The sequence below is a fragment of the Cherax quadricarinatus genome, chromosome 22 (assembly GCF_038502225.1).
Source record: "Cherax quadricarinatus isolate ZL_2023a chromosome 22, ASM3850222v1, whole genome shotgun sequence".
In the NCBI taxonomy this organism is placed as follows: domain Eukaryota; kingdom Metazoa; phylum Arthropoda; class Malacostraca; order Decapoda; family Parastacidae; genus Cherax; species Cherax quadricarinatus.
Window position 1 is genome coordinate 22324043 of NC_091313.1, and position 17941 is coordinate 22341983.

At 44.6% G+C, this 17941-nt stretch overlaps 1 protein-coding gene across 3 annotated transcripts in view; it reads left to right on the forward strand.

Moving 5' to 3' along the window:
• LOC128689741 (glutamate receptor-like) overlaps positions 1-17941 on the forward strand; it is a 111929-nt gene that overhangs the window by 89684 nt on the left and 4304 nt on the right. The gene's annotated exons all lie outside the window — the stretch shown is intronic.

Here is a 17941-nt window from a genome sequence, read left to right on the forward strand (position 1 = left end):
TAGATCTACGTGACATCGCCCACACCCACGTGGTGTCGTGATCCACGTGGTGTCATGATCTACGTGGCATGCTGGTCCACGTAGCTTCGAGTGGCCTCGGGCACTTAGATACACAGCTCTGGCAATGAATTCACACAAAAAACAGCAGAAAGCACAGCAGAGGGAGTGGGCAGTGGTGAGTGGTGTATCGTAGTGTGATGGCGAGGAGCGTGGGTGAGTGTATGGCAGGGTGAACATCTGGCCATTCCTCCTCCTCCACCCACAAACACGTGGAGAAGCTCACACTGGACGCAGAAATCGCCACAAAACTCACCTCTGGCTTGCTGAAACAGCTGTGCTGAGCTGAACAACAACAGCAACATACAAGTGACGCTGAACACGTGACTTGAGAAACAGCGTGGGACGCTGAAATGTGGAGTCACTGGGACGCCACTCACAATTCTCGAAGAAATTTGGCAAATTTTGGCTGGATCCTGCTTGTACCTGTGTCTGGATGCGTAAACGTGCAGACACGACATCAGGATAACTCGTTGAGAGATGGATGCTTCTTGTATGGGATGATGAAGTGAAGATGACTTCATCCCTCTTCCTTCCTCGCTTTGGGCAAACACACTGCTGCGACCACCACTGGTACCAATATAACGAGCTTGTTTGGTATGTGCTGCAAGCGGGTGGTTAATGATACGTCTTCGGAGGCTTCTTCTTTTATTGTTAAGTTGTGGTGGGTACACAGGCTTGTGTGTTTGTGCCCATGGCCCGGGCAGGGCCATCCCATGAGAGAGAGCTGGGAGGCCTTGTGTCTTGCTGCTAGGCCGCTATGTGAGTGAGGCGGAGGCATGGGCCGGCAGGCTGGCGTGCCTACCGAGAGGCCTGGCTACAGAGGGCAGCACCTGAGTGGTGCAAAATATGAACTAAGCTGGCAGACAGCATGGGCTGTCTGTGCAGACAGTACAGGCTGTCTACATATTGCCAAACCAGTACTTCTCTGCATCCTTTCAAAATCTAAATTTCTCCAACTTGAAGCCACTGCTGCAAATCTTGTTTTCGTTAGATTCTTTCATTTATTCCTTTTTTTTTTCATGTGCACACTTCAGTCATGCATGCATCTCCCCCTAATTCTACTTCATTCAAAAGTTAAAACTAATTCCCTACAGCCTATCTTTGTAGGAAAGGTTTCTGACACATGGGCTCAGCCTTTTCTTTATATTCTTACTGTGGAAAATTGCATTTAGCTGAATGTATCATTATATACATAACAGTAAATGAACAAAGATAATTATTATTTATCAGTTAGACAAGTAGGAATTTGGGACACCTAGGTCGCAAAAAATGTCCCCCTTCGGTACCTACCACTGTCATATCCACAAGTTGCTCTGGACCTATTATTAAATGAAATATACATACACCAGGAATGTTGGTAAATATATAAATTTGTGGACTGTATATTAAAAATAATAAATGGTTATATATATACACAATTACATAACAGAAGGAAAATATATCTTAATATCACTCACCAATTTGATTGGAGATTAATGTGTATCATACTCAGAAAACCTCACTCTAACTAAATCTATGAAAATAATGCTGGCCAGAATTACACACAAATCTAGAGAGCTTATCTGAGGTTCCTGGAGAGGTCTTGTCCAGTCGCCTGATATCTCAAGTTATGCAGGAATGCATATCCACCAATTTCGCCTCCTATTTGAGAGGTGTCAGCACAATTTTAACCTCTAGAGCACGAAAAATTCTTCCCCATTCACCAATGTTTGTACAAAATTCAAAACCAAGATGGCGAGTCCCCTGCCCAGACGCAGGCTTTCCGTTTTCTATGACAAATATTATTAAATACAGTATAGGCCATCTATTTACCTATAAATTACCGTATTTCCGGAAAATATATACAGTATTTTCCACACTTACAGTGCATTTATGACCATACTGTAATAGGGAGACCAGTAATGAATAACAATCTAAATGAGGCTTGCCAAAGACATATAAAGTTGAACTATAACCTTAGGACTTTCTATTATGTATTATAATCAAAACTAAGCACTAAACCCACCAGGGTCATACAGCTCTAATATTTATACTTTATGCATTATCATACTTTAAGCACTAGACCCTAAGGGTTAGTGTTACAATACTCGCAAGGGTCATACAGTGCTTGTCTTGGCCTTAAATTTCTGCCGACTAGAAAACCTAAATCTCTTTTTGTAATCATTTTATCCAAGATCTACACTGCCACTTCTCCCATCACATCAGACTATCCAGGTAATTTATTATAGTCCAAACTAAGTGCTAAACTCGTACAGCGCTGCAGGGTAGGGTGTGCTAAAGGTTTAATATGCTTGATCTAAGATTTGCGAGGGTGAAGAGTATACAAGGAATAAGAGTAAGGGCAGTCAGGAATGCTAAAGGAAGTATAATCAAAGTTTGTGTAATCTGTTGCTGTCAAAAAGTCAAACAGGGAGTCTGTGTCAAAGGTGGGACGGTCAATGAGGATGGAAGATAAAAGTAATTATTATTATTATAATCAAAAAGAAGCGCTAAGCCACAAGATAAAAGTAAGGGTGTTAGGAGTGATGAAGTCAGAACTATCCAGGTCATCCTTTAGCTTTCTAGTATTCTCATCAGAAATTTTCTGCTAGCCTTTTTAGTGTCAGTGGCAAACTTTGTATGTTGTTTATTCCCTCATTTGTGTCAATGTAAATTGTTAACAAGAGTCCAAATACTGACCCTCGTGGCACACCATTTGTAATAGGTTTCCATTCTGATCTCTTCCCATTTATGTACTCTGTTACCAATCTGCCAAGACTTGACCCAGGAGATAATTTAGGTCATTGACTGTCTCGTTAGTGGCCCGCTAAAAACCGAGTCATATTGGGACTTGAGTAGCTCACTCATTTCCTTGTGTACGAAAGGTATATAATACCGACAAGATGAGAGTAAGACACATGTGCAACATCTGGGTATCTTTATTGTAGACGTTTCGCCATCCAGTGGCTTTATCCCGCCCACCAGTGAATTTGCCCTCGTCTGCTTCACCTGACGTTACTATATAAGCGCCAGGATTCTTTCTTCTGCTTCAGAATCTCCACGACTATGGTGCTGTTCGCACCTACTCCTAGGTTGAGGGACTGATTACCTCATCTTCTGTACATAGTTCTACTGTCTTCAAGTTATGTCCTGGAATTTGTATTGATAAAGCCACTGGATGGCGAAACGTCTACAATAAAGATACCCAGATGTTGCACATGTGTCTTACTCTCATCTTGTCGGTATTATATACCTTTCGTACACAACTTGTCAGACACTGCAACATCATGGAATCTTAATTCTGAGGACATGTACATAACCTTCACAACTACGACTACTACTACAACTAACCCATCTCTTTGGGAAGGACCTACTTCCACTGGGGAATCCCGCCCACCAGTGAATTTGCCCTCGTCTGCTTCACCTGACGTTACTATATAAGCGCCAGGATTCTTTCTTCTGCTTCAGAATCTCCACGACTATGGTGCTGTTCGCACCTACTCCTAGGTTGAGGGACTGATTACCTCATCTTCTGTACATAGTTCTACTGTCTTCAAGTTATGTCCTGGAATTTGTATTGATAAAGCCACTGGATGGCGAAACGTCTACAATAAAGATACCCAGATGTTGCACATGTGTCTTACTCTCATCTTGTCGGTATTATATACCTTTCGTACACAACTTGTCAGACACTGCAACATCATGGAATCTTAATTCTGAGGACATGTACATAACCTTCACAACTACGACTACTACTACAACTAACCCATCTCTTTGGGAAGGACCTACTTCCACTGGGGAATCCCGCCCACCAGTGAATTTGCCCTCGTCTGCTTCACCTGACGTTACTATATAAGCGCCAGGATTCTTTCTTCTGCTTCAGAATCTCCACGACTATGGTGCTGTTCGCACCTACTCCTAGGTTGAGGGACTGATTACCTCATCTTCTGTACATAGTTCTACTGTCTTCAAGTTATGTCCTGGAATTTGTATTGATAAAGCCACTGGATGGCGAAACGTCTACAATAAAGATACCCAGATGTTGCACATGTGTCTTACTCTCACTCATTTCCTTGCTGTTATTTGTGTAGGACCCATCTCGTTTAAGGGCCCAATATGTTGTTCTTGACTTTGATTTGGCATAAGAAAAGAAATATCTTGGGGTTCTTTCAGTTTCATTTATGGCTTTTAGTTCTTCCCACGTATCTTGGCTCCTGTAAGATTGATTCCTTTAACTTTAGTTCGATGTTTGCTATTTCTCTAACAAGTGTCTCCCTATGTAATACAGATATATTGGTCTCTCTTAGCCGCTCTGTTATTATTATTATAATCAAAAAGAAGCGCTAAGCCACAAGGGCTATACAGCGCTGCAGGGTAGGGAAGGAAGCGAGGGTATTGGATGGCAGAAGGGAGGAGGGATGATCAGTAGGTTACAGAAAACAGCGGGGCAGGGGATAGTACGGGGGTAGGGGGTAGCAAGAGATTGAAGTAGAAAGGGCTGAAGGTAGCCGCTCTGTTATTCTTTGCCTTTGCCTGTATAGTGAGTGCCTTTCTCTTTCTAGTTCACATTTTCTCCTTTTTCTTAAAGGAATATGCCTTGAGCATACCTCGAGTGCCAGAGTTAATTTGTTCTAGACATAGGTTTGGATCCATGTTGCTTAGGATATTTTCCCAGTTTATATCACTTAGGGCCTGGTTTACTTGGTCTCACCTTATGTTTTTGAAGTTGAATTTGGTGAAGGCTCCCTTGTGACTGATCACATTTTGTCGGTCTGAAGCCCCACGCATACATGTCTGTGCCTCTGCTATGTTGTGATTTGAGTATATTGTTTTTGATATGGTAATATTTCGTATCAGATCATTATTAGTGAATTTATTATTATTATAATCAAGGGGGAAGCGCTAAACCCGGAGGATTATACAGCGCCTGGGGGGGGGATGTGGAAGGCATTCAGGCTTAATTCGGGGAACTGGAGCACAGATCCAATTCCCTAAATCAAGAGCCCCTCACCAACATCAAGGAACCTTCCTTGAGGGGATTATTAGTGAAGATGAGGTACAGTGTATTCTCCAGTCTTGTAGGCTCTATTATTTGCTAGTTTAAGGTGAATTTGGTGAAGATATTTATTAAAAGCTTGCGCGTGCGCGCGAGTTTTCATCTGAGCTGCCTCCTAGTGTTATCTCTGCTACAACATTTGCTGTATTCCTCCATTTAAGGTGACTTAGGTTGAAATCCCCCAGGAGCAAGATGTTGGGGGCAGGAGCTGGAAGATTTTCCAGACAGTAATCAATTTTCAAAAGCTGTTCCTGGAATTGTTGAGAAGTTACATCCGGAGGCTTGTACATACACATATACAAATGTTTATTTCTCTGTAAAGATTACAATGTGGTGTTTACATGTTATGAAATATTGGTTACAATGTGTGGTTTACAAAGAGGGCCACTATCATGCCTTGCATGACTAGGCATTTAGGGCAGACCAATAATAATTCTAACTCTATATTGATACAGGTTATGGAGCATATTGATATTAAAGCTAGGTAACTACATTACAGTTTGTAAATTTAGCAATGAGAATAGTTTTGTCTTTGCATGATACACAGTTTCTATTAAAGCTCCTATACTGGAGTATCTCAGGCAAGCTTATGACTAGTTCAAGATTTGTTAGGCAATAGCTTTATTCGAATTTTTTTTACAGTCATTTGGGAGAGTATAAGTGTAAATTGGGAGGAATCACAGATATCAAGAGTAGGTCTAGTTTGTTTGTGTGTGCATGATACAAGAGAACAGGTAATTTTCATGTAGCTAGCTGATGGTGGGGCATGTCAGGGAGATAAGACGTTTTTTAACGGTAGTTTTGAAAGTGATGGTTGTCTGCAGTTCTAGAGTTTTCAGGCAGGGAGTTCCAGATTTTAGGCCTTTTAATGTACAATGAATTTTTGCATAGGTTTAGCCGGACACAGGGAATGTCAGAGATTTTTGTGCCTGTGGGTCCTGTCACAACTATCAAGAGTTTTAGTTCAGGGTTAATATTGGAATTTATGGTTTTGTAAATGTAGGTTGCACAGTAGTAAGTATGGATGTTCTGTACAGTAAGTTTAGATCTTTGAAGAGTGGGGGGTGTGTTGCCTAGTATTGGATTGCGTGATAATTCTTACTGCGGCTTTCTGTTGGTTTATTATTGGCTTTAGGCGTGTTGCTGCTGTTGATCCCCAAGCACAAATAGCATAGGTGAGGTAGGGATAGACGAGTGAATAGTATAGTGTGACACGTAGTAGTGTATCTTGGAGAGGATCCCAACTGTTTTGGATACTTTTTTTTATGTATTGGATATGGGTGCTAAATTTCAGGCTGCTGTCGAGGTGTAAGCCCAGGAGTTTGCCCTCATTACGTTTAGCAATAAGATTTATAATAAAAAAAGTGCTAAACCACAAGGGCTATACAGCACTGCAGGGTAGGAAGGAAGTGAAGGTATCAGGTGGCAAAAGGGAGATGGAAGAGTAGTAGGTTACGGAGAACAGCGGGGCAGTGGATAGTGAAAGGGTAGAGGGCAGCAAGAGATTGAGGTAGAAAGGGCTGAGGAGAGTGCAAAAGGTATCATCATCAGAGTTTGTGGAGTAAATCAGTCATTGTCAAGAAGTCAATGAGAGAGTCAGGATTAAAGAAGGGTCCATCAGCAAGAAGGGAAGGTAAAGAGCGAGTAGTAGAGCGGAGACGATGGAGGTAAATTCTGCATGCTCGTTGATAGAGAGGGCAGTCTAATAGAATGTGGCTAATCGATACTGGAACTTGACACTTCTCACAGAGAGGAACAGGGTGCCTCTACATGAGATACCAATGAATAAGACAAGTGTGGCCAATGCGAAGGCAGGAGAGAGTAGTCTCCCAACCTCGGCACTGATGACAAGAAGACGGCCAGTAACCTATGCTTGGTTTAATAGAATGAAGTTTGTTACCGAGTCGAGTTGACCAACGTTGTTGCCAACGGGTGTGAAGGTGGGTAGCTATTACAGCAAAATAGTCCGGAAATGGAACACCTCTATATGAAATTGGTAGGTCATGTAATGCTGACCACACAGCAGTGTCTGCCTGTTCATTGCCCTGTACGTCAACAGTACCAGGGACCCAACAAAAAACAATATCTTTATGCTTGGCAGAGATACGGCGTAGCCAAAGTTGGATACGGAGAACTAGGGGTTGTGTATCAAATTTGCGTATAGCCTGTAGAGCACTAAGGTGTGTCTGAGACAACCACAAATGATGACACAGGCATAGATGTGATATGAATAAGTGCTGCAAGAATGGCATACAATTCAGCAGTAAAAATACTAGCCAAAGATAGTAAATGCCCTCGCACGACGCTGTCTGGAAACACCGCTGCGAATCCGACGCCATCAGAAGACTTAGAGCCATCTGTGTACACTGCGATGGCATGAGAATGAGAGTAGAAGTGGTCAAGAAAAAGAGCGGGAAGCCACCGTAGGCAGTTGGGCTTACGAGCAAGGGAGTGAGAAAGAACAGACCCGAACAGCTGGAACTTCCCAGGGGGGTAGGGAAAAGTGAGATGCTATGTGAAGATATAAAGGTGGTAACTGAACGGAAGACGAGCGAATGTAGGCGAAGAGAGAAGGGACGGAGCAAACAGGGGCGGTGAACAAATAATGTCTACTAATATCAGTGACCATTCTATAAATGGAAGGATTGCGATCGTGAGAGCATACATAGTAACGAAGGCAATGGGCATCACGGTGATCAGACAAGGATGGAACATTCGCTTCTGCATAGAGGCTCTCAACAGGGGAAGAGCGAAAAGCACCAAGGCATAAACGTAATCCTTGGTGATGGATGGGGTTAAGGCTAGAGAGAGTAGCAGGAGAGGCCACTGAATAGATCTGGTCACCATAATTGAGTTTCGATAAAATGAGGGCTGAATGTAGGCGAAGGAGAGTTGGAGAGTTCGCCGATCAGCTCCCCATGATAGATGAGCAAGGGTTTTAAGAAGGTTCAGCCGGCTGTGACAAGTTGCCTTCAGAGATGTAATGCGAGGTTTCCAGGATAACCTACGGTCAAATTATTATTATAATCAAAAAAGAAACGCTAAGCCACAAGGGCTATACAGCTCCTACGGTCAAAGAGAAGGCCTAGAAACCTGACTATCACGTTCAGGGATACGGGAGCCATAGAGGTACAAAGGATGATTAGAGATGACAGAGCATCTAGAGAAAGTAGTATGGCGAGTTTTGGTACTGGATTATTATTATTATAATAAAAAAAGAAGCTCTAAGCCACAAGGGCTATACAGCTTTGGTACTGGAAAATTTAAACCCATGCATGGTGGCCCAGTTCGAAACACGGTTGACCGCATGCTGGAGAGAAACTGTAATGAGGTGACAGTCAACGCCTGCACAAGCAATAGCGAAGTCATCAACATAAGAGTGATGACCTCGGATGGTTGAGAAGTAATTTATCTTGTCAACTGTATCAATAGGCTGTAGTGGTGTTTCGTTCGGTTTAGTTACCTAGAGTTCCGGGGGTCAACGCCCCCGCGGCCCGGTCTATGACCAGGCCTCATGGTGGATCAATTATTATTATAATCAAGGGGGAAGCTCTAAACCCAGAGGATTATAGTGCCTGGGGTGGGGATGTGGAAGGCATTCAGGCTTAATTCGGGGAACTGGAGCACAGATCCAATTCCCTAAATCAAGAGCCCCTCACCAACATCAAGGAACCTTCCTTGAGGGGTTGGTGGATCAGAGCCTGATCAACCAGGCTGTTACTGCTGGCTGCACACAATCCAACGTACGAGCCGAGCTACAGCTCGGCTGGTCAGGTACCAACTTTAGGTGCTTGTCCAGTGCCTGCTTGAAGACAGCCGGGGGTCTATTGGTAATCCCCCTTATGTATGCTGGGAGGCAGTTGAACAGTCTTGGGCCCCTGACACTTATTGTATTCTCTCTTAGCGTGCTAGTGACACCCCTGCTTTTCATTGGGGGGATGTTGCATTGTCTGCCGAGTCTTTTGCTTTCGTCGAGTGATTTTCACGTGCAAGTTCGGTACTAAACCCTCTAGGATTTTCCAGGTGTATATAATCATGTATCTCTCCTGCCTGCATTCCAGGGAGTACAGGTTCAGGAACTTCAAGCGCTCCCAGTAATTGAGGTGTTTTATCTCAGTTATGCGCGCTGTGAACGTTCTCTCTACATTTTCTAGGTCAGCAATTTCACCTGCCTTGAAAGGTGCTGTTAGTGTGCAGCAATATTCCAGCCTAAATAGAACAAGCGACCTGAAGTGTCATCATGGGCTTGGCATCCCTAGTTTTGAAGGTTCTCATTATCCATCCTGTCATTTTTCTAGCAGATGCGATTGATACGATGTTATGGTTGTTGAAGGCGAGATCCTCCGACATGATCACTCCCAGGTCTTTGACGTTGGATTTTCGCTGTATTTTGTGGAAGGAATTTGTTTTGTACTCTGATGAAGTTTTAATTTCCTCATGTGCACAGTATAAAAAAAATCCAGGAGCACATAGTGCGTAATGAGAAAAAACCTTTGACTGTTTTTGGTTTAAAACGGCAAATTTGCACTGTATTTTCGTATGGTATTTATGATGTTATTCTAGTTTTCCTGGCCTCATTTTATAGAATGGAATTATTATTATTATAATCAAAAAAGAAGCGCTAAGCCACAAGGACTATACAGCGCTGCAGGGCAGGAAGGAAGCGAGGGCATCAGGTGGCAAAAGGGAGATGGATGAGCAACAGGTTACGGATAACAGCGGGGCAGTGGATGGTGAAAGGGTAAAGGGCAGCAAGAGACTGAACCAGAAAGGGCTGAGGGGAGTGCGAAAAGTATCATCAGAGTTTGTGGAGTAAATCAGTCGTTGTCAAGAAGTCAATGAGAGAGTCAGGATTAAAGGAGGGTCCATCAGCAAGAAGGGAAGGTAAAGAGAGAGTAGGAGAACGAAGACGACGTTGGAGGTAAATTCTGCGTGCTCGTTGATAGAGAGGGCAGTCTAACAGAATGTGGCTAATCGATACTGGAACTTGACACTGCTCACAGAGAGGAACAGGGTGCCTCTCCATGAGATACCCATGAGTAAGACGAGTGTGGCCAATGCGAAGGCGGGAGAGAGTGGTCTCCCAACCTCGGCACTGATGACAAGAAGACGGCCAGTAACCTATGCTCGGTTTAATAGAATGAAGTTTGTTACCGAGCAGAGTTGACCAACGTTGTTGCCAACGGGTGCGAAGGTGGGTAGCTATTGCAGCAAAATAGTCTAGAAATGGAACACCTCGATAGGAAATTGGTAGGTCATATACTGCTGACCGCGCAGCAGTGTCTGCCTGTTCATTGCCCTGTACGTCGACATGACCAGGGACCCAACAAAAAACAATATCTTTATGTTTGGTAGAGATACGGCGTAGCCAAAGTTGGATACGGAGAACTAGGGGATGAGATGTATCAAATTTTCGTATAGCCTGTAGAGCACTAAGGGAGTCTGAGACTACTACAAATGATGACACAGGCATAGATGCGATACGAATAAGTGCTGCAAGAATGGCATACAGTTCAGCAGTAAAAATGCTAGCTGAAGATAGTAAATGCCCTCGTACGACGCTGTCCGGAAACACTGCTGCGAATCCGACGCCGTCTGAAGACTTAGAGCCATCTGTGTACACAGCGGTGGCATGAGAATGAGAGTGGAAGTGATCAAGAAAAAGAGAGCGGGAAGCCACCGTAGGCAGTTGAGCTTTCGAGCAAGGGAGTGAGAAAGAACAGACCCGAACAGCTGGAACTTCCCAGGGGGGTAGGGAAAAGTGAGATGCTACATGAACATATAAAGGTGGTAACTGAAGGGAAGACAAGAGTGAAAGTAGGCGAAGAGAAAAGGGACGGAGCAAACAGGGGCGGCGAACGAATAAAGAATGTCTACTAATATCGGTGACCATTCTATAAATGGAAGGATTGTGTAGATCGTGAGAGCGTACATAGTAACGAAGGCAATGGGCATCACGGCGATCAGACAAGGATGGAACATTTGCTTCTGTATAGAGGCTCTCAACAGGGGAAGAGCGAAAAGCACCAAGGCACAAACGTAAGCCTTGGTGATGGATAGAGTTAAGGCTAGAGAGAGTAGCAGGAGAGGCCGCGGAATAAATCTGGTCACCATAATCGAGTTTCGATAAAACGAGGGCTGAATGTAGGCGAAGCAGAGTTCGACGATCAGCTCCCCAGGAAAGATGAGCAAGGGTTTTAAGAAGGTTTAGCCGGCTGTGACAAGTTGCCTTCAGAGAGGTAATGTGAGGTTTCCAGGTTAACCGACGGTCAAAGAGAAGGCCTAGAAACCTGACTGTATCACGTTCGGGGATACGGGAGCCATAGAGATACAAAGGATGATCGGAGATAACAGAGCGTCTAGTGAAAGTAATTTGGTGAGTTTTGGTACTTGAAAATTTAAACCCATGTGTGGTGGCCCAAGTGGAAACACGGTCGACCGCATGCTGGAGAGAAACTGCAATAAGGTGACAGTCAGCGCCTGCACAAGCAATAGCGAAGTCATCAACATAGAGTGATGACCAAATATTGGGTGGAAGAACAGAGGCCAAATCATTTATAGCAAGGAGAAAAAGTGTTGTGCTTAGAACACATCCCTGAGGGACACCTTCAGCTTGGACGAAGTCCGGGGAAAGAACATTATTGACTCGAACACGGAAATGTCTGTCAGTTAAAAAGTTCTTAAGGAAGGATGGTAGATTGCCTCGGAGGCCTAAGGAATGGGCCTGGGCCAAAATATTATACCTCCAAGTTGTGTCATATGCCTTCTCAAGGTCAAAAAATATGGCAATAACTGAGTGATTATTCGCAAAGGCATTACGAACATACGTATCCAAGCGTAGTAAGGGGTCTATGGTAGAACGACCCTTACGAAAGCCATATTGACTAGCGGAGAGACTGTTGTGAGTCTCTAAATACCACATTAAACGTCGATTTACGAGGCGTTCCATCACTTTGCAAACTGCACTTGTAAGAGCGATGGGGCGATAGTGGGAGGCATCATGTCCTGTAGTACCCGGTTTGCGGAAAGGGAGAACAATGGCAGATTTCCACAGCTGGGGAAGAACTCCTTGTGCCCAAATAAGATTGAAGAGGTGTAAGAGGACTACAAGGGCTGACCGATGTAAATGTTGTAACATACGAATATGAATGTCATCAGGCCCAGCTGCCGATGATCGGCAAGCTGAGAGCGTTGCCTCCAGTTCTTGAAGTGTAAAAGGCACATTATACTGTTCTTCTCCGAGAGAAGAAAAGTCCAAGGGTACTAACTCTCTGGCAGACTTTGAGGAAAGAAACGAGGGGCATAGATGGAGCCCTCGGGAAATACGGACCAGATGTGTGCCAAGTTCAATGGCAACGTCGAGAGGGTTTGCTATATCAACACCAGTGACCCGTAGAACAGGAGCCGGGTCAGGAGAGTATTTACCACTCAATTTCCTCACTTTTTTCCAGACTGCACTCATAGAAGAAGCAGAGGTGATGGTGGAAACATAGTCTCGCCAACAAGTGCGTTTAGCTTCACGGATGACACGGCGAGCGATCGCACGCTTCTGCTTAAAATCAACAAGTCTCTCAGCGGTTCTATTGTACCGGTACCTGCCCCATGCAGCACGTTTCAAACGTACTGCACGAGCACAAGCAGGAGACCACCAAGGCACGCACTTCTGAGAATGCCTGCCTGAGGTGTGGGGTATAGAATGAGAAGCTGCGGTATAAACTGATGTCGAGAAGATGTGTAGGAGCTCATCAATGGAGGATGAAGAAGGAACCTCACTAAAAGCAGTGAGGTGTGAGTAAAGATCCCAATTTGCCCGATCAAATTGCCAGCGAGGGCTACGGGAAGGTGGTGAATAGGAAGGAGAAGTAAGAATGATCGGAAAATGATCGCTGTCATGTAAGTCTGGTAGAACAGACCAGGTGAAGTCTAGTGCTGTGGAGGAAGAGCAGACTGATAGATCGATGCAAGAGAGAGTATGAGTACGAGGATCAAAATGGGTGGGAGTACCCGTATTTAAAACATGGAGGGGGTGAGAGGCAAGAAAAGCCTCCAACTGAATGCCACGTGAGTCACAATGAGACCCCCCCCAGAGGAAATGGTGGGCATTAAAATCACCAAGTAACAGAAGTGGTGGTGGTAAGGATGAAACAAGAAAGGCAAAGTCTGGGATAGAAAATGCTCGAGAAGGAGAGAGATATAAAGAACATATTGTAAACCACTTATTCAAGTGGATACGGGCTGCAGTGTAATGCAGCGAGGTATGGACAAATAGTTGACAGTACGGAATATCATTGCGTAGAAGAAGGGCACTTTCATTAAAGGTCCCATCTGAGAAAGGATCCGAAGAATACAATAAATTATAGCCTGAGATAGGTTGGAAAACAGCCGAGTGTAATTTTGGTTCTTGTAAGCAAGCACCAACAGGGGAAAACCTGGAAAGCAACATCTGAAGCTCACCCCGATTACCCCTGAGGCCGCGGATATTCCACTGTAAATAGGCCATGATTGGCGATGAAGAAAATATCAGGAATCTGTAGGTAAAGGCACCTACGGACTAGAGGGGTTAGAAAAGTCAACGTGTGGTGGCATTGGAAGATGTTCAAGTAGCGAAGGAACGGAGCGTTGCGAAGAATGGGGTTGTGAAGATGGAGGAGAGGGAAGAGAAGGAACAGGAAGTGAATCAGTGTCCATTGAAGGTTTAGTCTCTGCAATATATTCTGAAATGGCTTCAAGTGTTTCTGAATTCAAAGATGTATGGGAAACCATATTGGAGATAGGAGGAGGAGGGTGAGTAAAGATTGGGACAGTAATGGACTGTACCAAAGTAGAGGGGGAGGGAAAAGTGTAAGGGACTGGAGATGAAGTGTGGGGGGGGACAGAAGAGGTAGAAACCTGGGAGGTGACAGAAGAGGGAGAAACTTGGGAGGGGACGGGGGTGGAAGGCATAGTACGAGGAGGAGGGTGAATCTCCACACTTGTAATAGAGCCAGAGAGAGGGGAAGAACTAGGTACAGAGACTGGAAAGGTAACGTGTGGAGGTGGAAGAAGGGAAGGAAGGGGCAAAGAAGATTTGAGCAATGTGGATTTTTTGGACTTCTGAGTAGAGGGGCGATTGGTATTAGGTGTCGTACGAGGTCTTGTCGATACTGGGGCTTGTGAGGAAGGACGCGAAGATGTGAGAACAGACTGAGTTGTAGTCGGGACGTCAGAGCCAAGGACAGCAAAAGGATTAGATGCCGTAATGGCTATGGGAGGGGTAACAACAGAGGAGGCTGCAGAAGATGGGACCCCAGAAGTGGGGGGATGTTTGGAAACACGAGAATAAGAAACACGGGGTAGTCTCCCTTGGAGGCGGAGATGAGTAACTGCCATAGCATAAGGGAGACCTTCTGCCTCTTTGAGGCAACGGATTTCACGTTCATTTAAGTAGACCTGGCAACGGCGGGAGTACGAAGGGTGAGCTTCATTACAATTAAGGCAAGATGGAGGTTGACTGCAAGATGTATTAGAATGGTTGTCGGCACCACAGACTGGGCATTCGGCCATAGATCTGCAATATTTCGCTGGGTGACCAAAACGCCAGCAATTTCTACATTGTTGCGGTGTAGGTATCACCTTTCGAACTTGTAACCGATGTCCCGCGACATATACAGAGGACGGGAGTTCTCGGCTGTCAAAAGTTAAACGAGCCACATTGCAAGGGTAACGTCTCCGCCCCCGGGCAGGAAGGACATAAGTGTCTACTTTGAGGATTGGGAGATCCTGGAGTTCCAGCTGTTCAAAAATGTCATTGCCACATGACTGGAAATTCTGTTGGACTATGGTATGGGGCAGAATGACAGTACCACTACAAGAATTGAGAGAAAGATGTTTTTCAATAGTGATAGGAGTAGTATCGATATTCGAAAGGAGAGAAAGATCATGAGCTTGGGTAGCATTCTGGACAGTGACGATGCGCGTACCGCTCTTGAGAGCGTGAAATGAAATATCTCTGCCAACATGACGCAGGAGCGCTTTGGCAATACTATGGTCAGAAAGGTAGGCAGAAGAAGAAGTTGGTCTTAAAGTAAAGAATTTAGTCCATTGTGTGGTCCGAAACTGAGCGTGGAGAGGGAGTGCTTGACGTGTCGGTCGTTTCCGAGTAGAATGGGAAGGTAACGACGGAGCATCATCAGGAGATTGACGTTGGCGTTTAGGAGTAGGACCGGAGTTGGTCCGGCATGAAATGGGTGGGCGATTCGAAAATTGCCGTACCGTAGAGGGAGAAGCCGGAAGCATAGTCAAAGGAGAGCGGAGTTCAGACAAATCGAAGGAGTCAGTCGAAGCCCCGGTACCTGAAGCGGGTGAGGAAACAGCACCAGCAAGAGGTACAGGGGCATCAGGAGTGTCCGAAGAGTGGTCTAAACACAAGGCAGGGTCAGAATGGGGTGCGGTATCAAGAAGGGGCCCGGGGGTAGTGGTTTCATGGACTAGGGCTGCCATGGTTAGGTTACTCCTTTGCTTTTTGTTTTTAAGAAAAAAAAAGAAAGAAGAAAAGAAAATAAAAACAAAAAAAAGAATAAAAAAAGGGGGGAGCGGGGAGGAATAGTTCCCAGGAGGAATGAAAGGGCCGGAAATCTCCCTCCGCGCCCAAGAGGACTCGACACCGCTAGTAGCGCAGATGCAGCATGGAACCCGTGCCATACCCTACCCTTCATGCCAGTAAACCAGCAATCCGGGATAGCAACCTCACATCTGCCGAGCTACCTCGGTGGACAAAAGAGAGGGCGGCCGGATATCCGCCACAAAGCATACCTCCTTCAGCCACCACCCCCGGAATCCGAAAGGTGGCTTCCAGAGATACACCCGTCGCCCAAAAGACACCCAAAGCTACTCCGGGATACCGGAGAGGGATCGGGACATCCCTAGGCAATCCAGATTCCACGGCAAACTACGCCACCGCCAAGAAACCTCAACGGAATGGGATCGACCCCGGTGTCCTTTCCCCTACCTAGGAACTAGCACGCCTGTGGGAGAAATCACGAAGGCTAAAAAGAGGAAGGGCAAAAGGGAGGGGTGAGGAGGAGGAGGAGGAATGGAAAAAGGGGAGGATGGGGAGGATGGGATAGGGGAGGGGAGAATGGGGGGTAATTAGGTTCGGTCTGAGGAAGAAGACCGACAGGGCTAATTCCTCAGACCAAGAGCCTCTTCACCACGCCAAGGAGCCCCCCTTGAAGAGGTAAGTAGTCTGCATAACAGTAAATCTTCTATTTTTTGTGAGAATAAAAATTCAAAGTGGAAAGCAAAAGAATGTAAGAGGGGCCTGGGGACGTGACTAATGAACAGAGGAAATGTTATTTTAGTGCCAGGAATGTCTTGTTTATTCTGGACCCTATTTGGAAATTGGCATCTTTTGAAATTTGTGTGAAATTGGCAAAATTGCTAAATTCTGACCACTGTATTGGATAGTCGAAATCAGTAAATGGGTTTCTTGCACTCATTCGATAGAAAAAAATGGAGTTCTAGCGAAATAGTTATGATTTTTGTCGAATAGTATACTGGAATTGGCCGAAAATAGGGCTCAAAGTAGGCAAAATCGCCGATGCGTAAACATCCTCGAGACCGCTAACTTCGCAAGAGCATAATTCCATAAGTTTTTCATCAAATTTCATACTTTTGGTGTCATTATGATTGTTATAGGAATGCAGTTAGAAGCCTGAGTAGATCTATAACCCACTATGATAACATGAACGTAGATAAGTATGTTTATGGAGCAACTTGCAATGTGAACAGACTGACTGATGTTGTAGTGGCCAGGCTTAGGCTTGGTTACAAGTACTTCTGGCAGTTTGGGAGACACACAGATGATGATCAAACTAAATGTAAATTATGTGATCAGGCATATGGTCACTCTCTTGAACACTATGTGCTTAATTGTCCACTTATTGAGGAATACAGAGACAGACAGTATAATAACCTATGTGACATGTCAAGATATCTTATTAATGAAAATAAGATACCAGATATACTAAGCAAATTTCCTAAATTTGCTTGTAACAGATAAGTGAACTATAGATATGTAGATATAAATCCATATGTATTCCTGTTAACCCTTTGGGGCCTAGTTCCTAGGCCTTTTGTGTATCCATATGCTCTCGCGCTACCGTCCACAGGATGGATATGGGGTGCACAATAAACTAGCCACTTCGGTGGCAAAATCTAATCTAATCTTATGATCGGGCGGAGAATGTAAACAAACCGGTTGGGGCGAAGTGACCATATTAAAAAGTCAGGTGAGGGGAGTCATATAGCAAGTTTTGGTCATATGTAATTTGAAATGTCTGCATTAGCAAAACGCCATAAAGTGGGGCCCTACTTTATACAGGAAAAGGGGTTACTAGCCCCTTGCTTCTGGCATTTTAGTCACCTCTTACAACATGCATGGCTGACAGAGGAAGAATTCTGTTCCACTTCTCCATGTGTATGTATACCTGAATAATCTCACTAAAATTCCTTGAATCAAAGAACCCTTTACCAGCATAAGGGAACCTTCTTTGAAGAGGGTCACTGCCACATACTCCTTTTTCCCTATCACTTATTTTCACCACCACCTTTTACTGTCTCCTTTTCCCTTGCCACTTCCACACTTTTCCCCTCATATGATGAAATTACTAGTCATGGGGAAGTACTAAACTCATAAGGGTCATGCAGCATCTGTGGAAAGGGAGGCATTCAGGTTTCATCGAAGGGAATATAAAGTTCATTTTATGCACTAAATTGGCATTGATAATATGTATAGTGTTGTGGGGAGGGGCATGCAAATAGTAGGGATGTGTAAGGGGTAGTGGTTTAGTGTAAAAGAATAATCAT